Raw genomic sequence first — 5807 nt, forward strand, 5'->3', positions numbered from 1 at the left:
TTCTATAAATTCTAGAGATAAGTCCCTTGTCAGATATGTTATTACCAAATATTTTTTCCCAATCTGTAGATTCTCTTTTGACTCTTTTGGAGAAGTCTTGGGAAGCAAATCCTCTCAGTTTTGACTCTAAAATATTTCTTATATGTTTTCATTCTTTTCTATTTTATCTGTTCCTTTTATTTCAGAACCTCATTTCCTTAACCTGGATAGCTGCTTTAAGACCTTCTGTGTTTATTCTGCAACTCTATCTTCCATTCTCAGGAAATACCTTTCTAAAATACAGATCTGATTATATCATTCTGTTTAAACCTCTGTGGCTCCCTAGTCATCTTTATAGCAATTATTTCAATTAAGTAGTATTATTTGTACTTTATAGATGAGGGGAGTAGCATAAGAAAGTTTAACTTGCCATAGATCACACAGGTATAAAAGAAATAGTAAGACTTCAAACCAGGTTTTCTGGTGGAAGTTCCTGTGTTCATTTTTCCCCCTACAAAGTTGATTAGTAGAAATGTATTATGTATTAATATAATTACCTTCCTATAGTAGATAGCTTCAAGGTGAAGTTAGCACTCCTTTTACTCTTTTTTTTTTTAAGTATTTAAAACTTTTTATTGAATTATAATATTTGTACAGAGAAGTGCATATAAATAGAACAACTTGGTGGAATTTTCACCAGCTGAACACACCTGTGTAATCATCCCCCAAATCAAGAAGTAGAAAAAGACCAGCTCCCTAGAAGCCTTCCTTATGCCCTCTCAGTCATCATCCTCCTACCAAGGGTAACCACTGTCCTAACTTTAATACCATAGATGAATTTTGCCTGTTTTTCTACTTTTAGATTCCTACAATACACACTCTTTTTAAAAAAAAAAAAAAAAAAATTACTGTTTAATGTCTAAGCAAATTAGGTTCCCATTTCACAGTTTTTATACAGATTGTTCTGTGGCATTGATTACAGTTTTCACAATGTGTCAGCATTCTCATTAGTTCCATTCTGTTTGTTGTGTTTCCATTGATGTAGCTTCTCTTCCCCTCCTTGCCTTCTCATCTTTGCTTTTGGGCAAATGTTGACTCTTTGGACTCATAGTTGGTTGTTTAAGGGCACCTCACTGACAGGTGTTATTGCTTATTTTATAAGCCAGTCTATAACTTGGCTGAAAGGTGACCTCCAGAGTAGCTTCAGTTCCAAGTTCAAAGGGTTATCTCAGGGCAATAGTCTTGGGGGTTCCTCTAGTCTCTACCAGTGCAGTAGATCTGGCTTCTTTTAGGAATTTGAATTTTGTTCTACATTTTTCTCTCATTCTGTCCAGGACCTTCTGTTGTATCTCTGGTCATAACAGTCAGTAGTGGTACCCAGGCTCCATCTAGTTCTTCTGGTCTTAGGATAGATAAAGGGTAGTTTGTGTGGGCTATTAGTCTTGTGAACTAGTTTTTTCTTTGAGCCTTTGATTTCCTTCATTCTGTTTTGCTCCATACAAGTAGAGAGTAATAGTTCTGTCTCAAATGGTTGCTTGCAAGGTTTTATGACCTTAGATGCTACTCATCAAACTAGGCTGTGGAATGTTATCTTTTTGTACTGTGTTATGCCATTTGACTGAGTTGCCCCTGAGACTATGTTCCTAAGCTTTTTAGCCCAGGAAACCAATCCTGTGAGGTGTATGGATATGTCTAAAAAGTCTCTGTAACTCGGCCCTCTATGTTCTTTGTTATTATATATAGATAGATAGATAGATAGATAATAGATAGCACACACAAACATGTATGCATGTAACTACCAATACATCTTTACATATACATGCATGTACTCGCATATATAATATATGCAAATATATGCATATATATCTACCTATGTGACCATACACATTTTTTAGTTGTCATTACTATTGTGGCAAAATTCTGTCTGTTACAACATTTACCAAAATTGTCCCTTTTTCTTGCATACTTTTTAGTGTCTTCATTTAACTTGGTCAGGTTATGCACACTTCACTCATATTTGGTATTGCATTTCCCATCGCCAAAAATAACAAGTGTCTACTATCTAGAAAGTGATTTTTCCTTTCTTCCTTCTGCCTCCTATCAAAGAACATTGCTTTCTGTATACATACCTGTTCTTGACTTTTTATGATAGTGGGACCGTACAATATTTGTACTTTTGTGATTGACTTATTTCACTCAGCATAATATCCTCCAGATTCATCCATGTTACGTTTTGTAGACTCCTCATTATTCTTTTAGTTGTGCAGTAATCAGTTTTATGTATGTACCACAATTTATTTATCCACTCATCTGTCAATGAGCACTTAGGTGGTTTCCATCTTTTTGCTATTGTGAATAATGCAGCAATGACTAGACATGTGTTCCTTCACTCTTTTGAAGCTCTCTAATTACCTTTCTATAGGAGCTCTCTATAGGTGGTGTAGTGGTTAAGGCATTTGGCTGCTAATCAGAAGGCTGGCAGTTTGAACCCATCAGCTGTTCCACAGAAGAAAGATGGGGTGGTCTGCTTCCGTAAAGAGTTACAGCCTTGGAAACCCAAATGGGGGTCTCTGTGAGTAGGAATTGGGAGCTCTGGTGGCATAGTGCCTAAGGCATTTGACTGCTAACTGGAAGGCTGACAGTTCAAACCCACCAGCCACTCCTCAGAAGGAAGACTGGGCAATCTACTTCCATAGAGATACTGCTTTGTAAACCCAAGGAATGGTCGCTATGAGTTGAAATTGACTCGATGGCAGTGAATTTGGTTTTTTGCTTTTTGTGAGTTGGAATAGACTCAGTGGCAGTGAGTTTTGTTTTTTGGAATTACCTTTCTAAGACCATAGGCTTGGGAAAGGGGTAGTCCAGAGCCCTAAGTGTCTCTATAGACATTATAGATTGGGGCTATTGAAGATTACATGTGATAAAGAGGTTTCAGATGAAATAATGATAAAGCCACTGTTTAGTTGTTTACACATACTCAGGCAGAGTATATATTACCTAGTTTAATTCTCCCAACAATCCTAAGATGGAGCTATGACTAGCACTCCCATTATACAGAAGAGGACACTGAGATTAAGTAAGCTATCCAAGACCTCATAGCTTTTGGGACTTTAAAACCTGTGTTCTTAATCACTACATGAAGTTTCTAGGCAGCTTTGTACATGTTGTTTTGCCTAGGAAGGTGATGACTTTGTGTGCTATAAACTTGGTGATGAGTTATTTCCAATCTAATGGGCCTCATAGATTTTCTTTGGAGAACTAACACATTCTGAAAGAATACCTTGATTTTATAGGTTCTTAAACAGTTATTTTTCTTTAGATTCCCTTTATATCTTATGTCTTATGATAGATTTAAAATGCCAAAGAAGTCCTTTGACAGTAAAAGAGGGGAGGACAGGCCTTACTAGGACATTATTATTATATGGCTAATTTATTCATTTGTCTGTTTTTCCATCTAACTGTTTGTTTATTATCCATTCAGTAAATGGCAATCAGGTGATACAGTGGAAAGACTCCAGTCTAAAGTCAGGAAACCTGGATTTTTATCAAAGCTTTGTCCATGATCCTTACTTGTTAAGTATTTCTGGGGTAGTTCCTTCCTGTCTTTGCTCCTCATTCTTCTCTTTTTTATTTTTGAACATTTTATTGTGATTTAGGTGAAAGTTAACAGAGCACTCATTTTTCTCTTCTAAAACAAGAAAATAATAAGATTATTATATGCCATGATCATACTCAATTCTACTGCTGTTGAGTCTATTCTGACTCATAACAACCCTATAGAGACTTCCTTAATTAGTGCTCTGCAAGTAGATGTGATAGGTAATGTGGCAGAGTTGTGCTTTTAAAAGACAGAGTACCAATATTTTTGCGTATGCTTCTGGCATTATCTGACTAAGGAAATAAAATCTAGTTTATATATTCCCATTGAAAATCTAACCATTAAAGAAAAACTCTAAGGATTACTGGTTCATGGTCTCTCTAGAAATGCCCAATCACTATTTCTTATATTTTGGGATGCTATATCAAGTCTGCTTGTAGCAGTCCAGTAGACTAGCAGCAAATTATAACTTGCTTCCAGGAGTATGTGATAATTTAAGGTCATTGGGTGGTCCAGTTGTAAAACCATGGTATATAATCAATTTATTCAACATATATTTTCCAAACATCTGCCTGACTTTATGCAACAAATTAGGGGTAAAACTCTGGTCAAGACAAATCTTTGCTCTTATGGGCTTTAAAGTCAGGGGTGGTATATAATTAAATTGTGGTAAATGGTACAGAAACTTTCCAGGAAGAAATACTTAATTGAGCTCTGAAAAGAACAGTAGCAATAATCTACACTAAGGGATAGGGATGATGGATAACTCAGAAATGATGGTGAAGGGTGGTATTTCAGGCAAAGAAAGCAGCATATGTAAAGACTCAGAGGCAAAGGAGCACAAAAAGATCATGTTGGATTACAGAGTATAGGAGAATGTTATTTTGAAATTACAGCCATTTTAGTTATCACATCTGGATTGTGAAGCAGCATGATATCATGGAAAGGACACTGGATCTGGAGTTGAAGACCTAGATTTGAGCCCTTGTCTTTCTACTAACCATCTATGGGACCTTGGACAAATCATTTAATATCTCTGCTTCTGTTTCCTTATCTGCAAAATAAAGTCTTATATTCCCCTTATATAGCTATAAAAGAGCTCCACAGATGAAAGCCTTCCTTGACCCTTTCGCCAACCAAAATGACATCTCTTCTCGATTTCAAGCATTTTATTCTAGCATAGCATCTTACATTCTAGCCAAAGTTACTGTCTCCCCACTAATAGATGACAAAAAAACAACACTCACTGCCATCGAGTTGGTCTCGACTCATAGTGACCCCTCCTTGGGTTTCTGAGGTGGTATCTTTACAGAAGTTGATTGCCCAGTCTTCCTTCCAAGGAGTGACTGCTTGGTTTGAAATGCCAGCCTTCTGATTAGCAGTCAGATGCCTTAGGCACTACACCACCAGAGCTCCGATGAGTTCTTCTAAAAAAGGAAGAGATCTGGAGGGGTCGTTATGAGTTGGGTCTGATTCAACGGCACATAACAACAACAACAGCAATGTATAACAGAAATTCAGAGTAACAGTGGTTTAAAAATATGGGGTTATATTCTTTTATGTAATAGAAATACACAGGTTGATAGTCCTGGGTTAAAAGGTTGTCCCATGAAGTCAATTAAGAACCTAGGCTCCTTTTGCTGTCCTTAGCTTCCATGCTCAAGATCACTTAGTGGAAAATAAGGTTGCTGATGATCCAGTGATCATGTCCTAATTTCAGACAGCAGGAAATAATAAAGGGGAGGGGAGGACAAAAAGAAAAAGCACCTCTTCCAGCTAACAATTTCCTTTCAACAACCTTCCCAGAAGTCCAACCCAATATTTTAGTTACATCTCACTGGGAAGAACGAATCACATGACCTACATGCAAGTTGTTGTTGTTGTTGTTAGGTGCCATCGAGTCGTTTCTGACTCATAGCAACCACATGCACAGCAGAATGAAACACTGCCCGATCCCGTGCCAGCTCCATGATACTATTCATAAAGTTGCGCAGTAATTTATCAGGCATTGTTTCTCTGCTATTCATAAGGTTTCCCGTGGCCAATTCTTTGAGAAGTGGATGACCTCCTCCTTCTTCCTAGTCATGCAAGGGAGGTTGGGAAGTAGAATCCTTTTAGCTGAGCATATTGCTACCTAGTGACAGTCTCTGCATCTCTACCACTCTTACCCGAGTTAGTTTTGTTTCTTCAGTTTCTTGCACTCAGTATAACAACAGTACTGTATTGCTGT

The sequence above is a fragment of the Orycteropus afer genome, unplaced genomic scaffold, assembly GCF_000298275.1.
Source record: "Orycteropus afer afer isolate SDZICR_OR568_19922 unplaced genomic scaffold, OryAfe1.0 scaffold00074, whole genome shotgun sequence".
NCBI lineage: Eukaryota > Metazoa > Chordata > Mammalia > Tubulidentata > Orycteropodidae > Orycteropus > Orycteropus afer.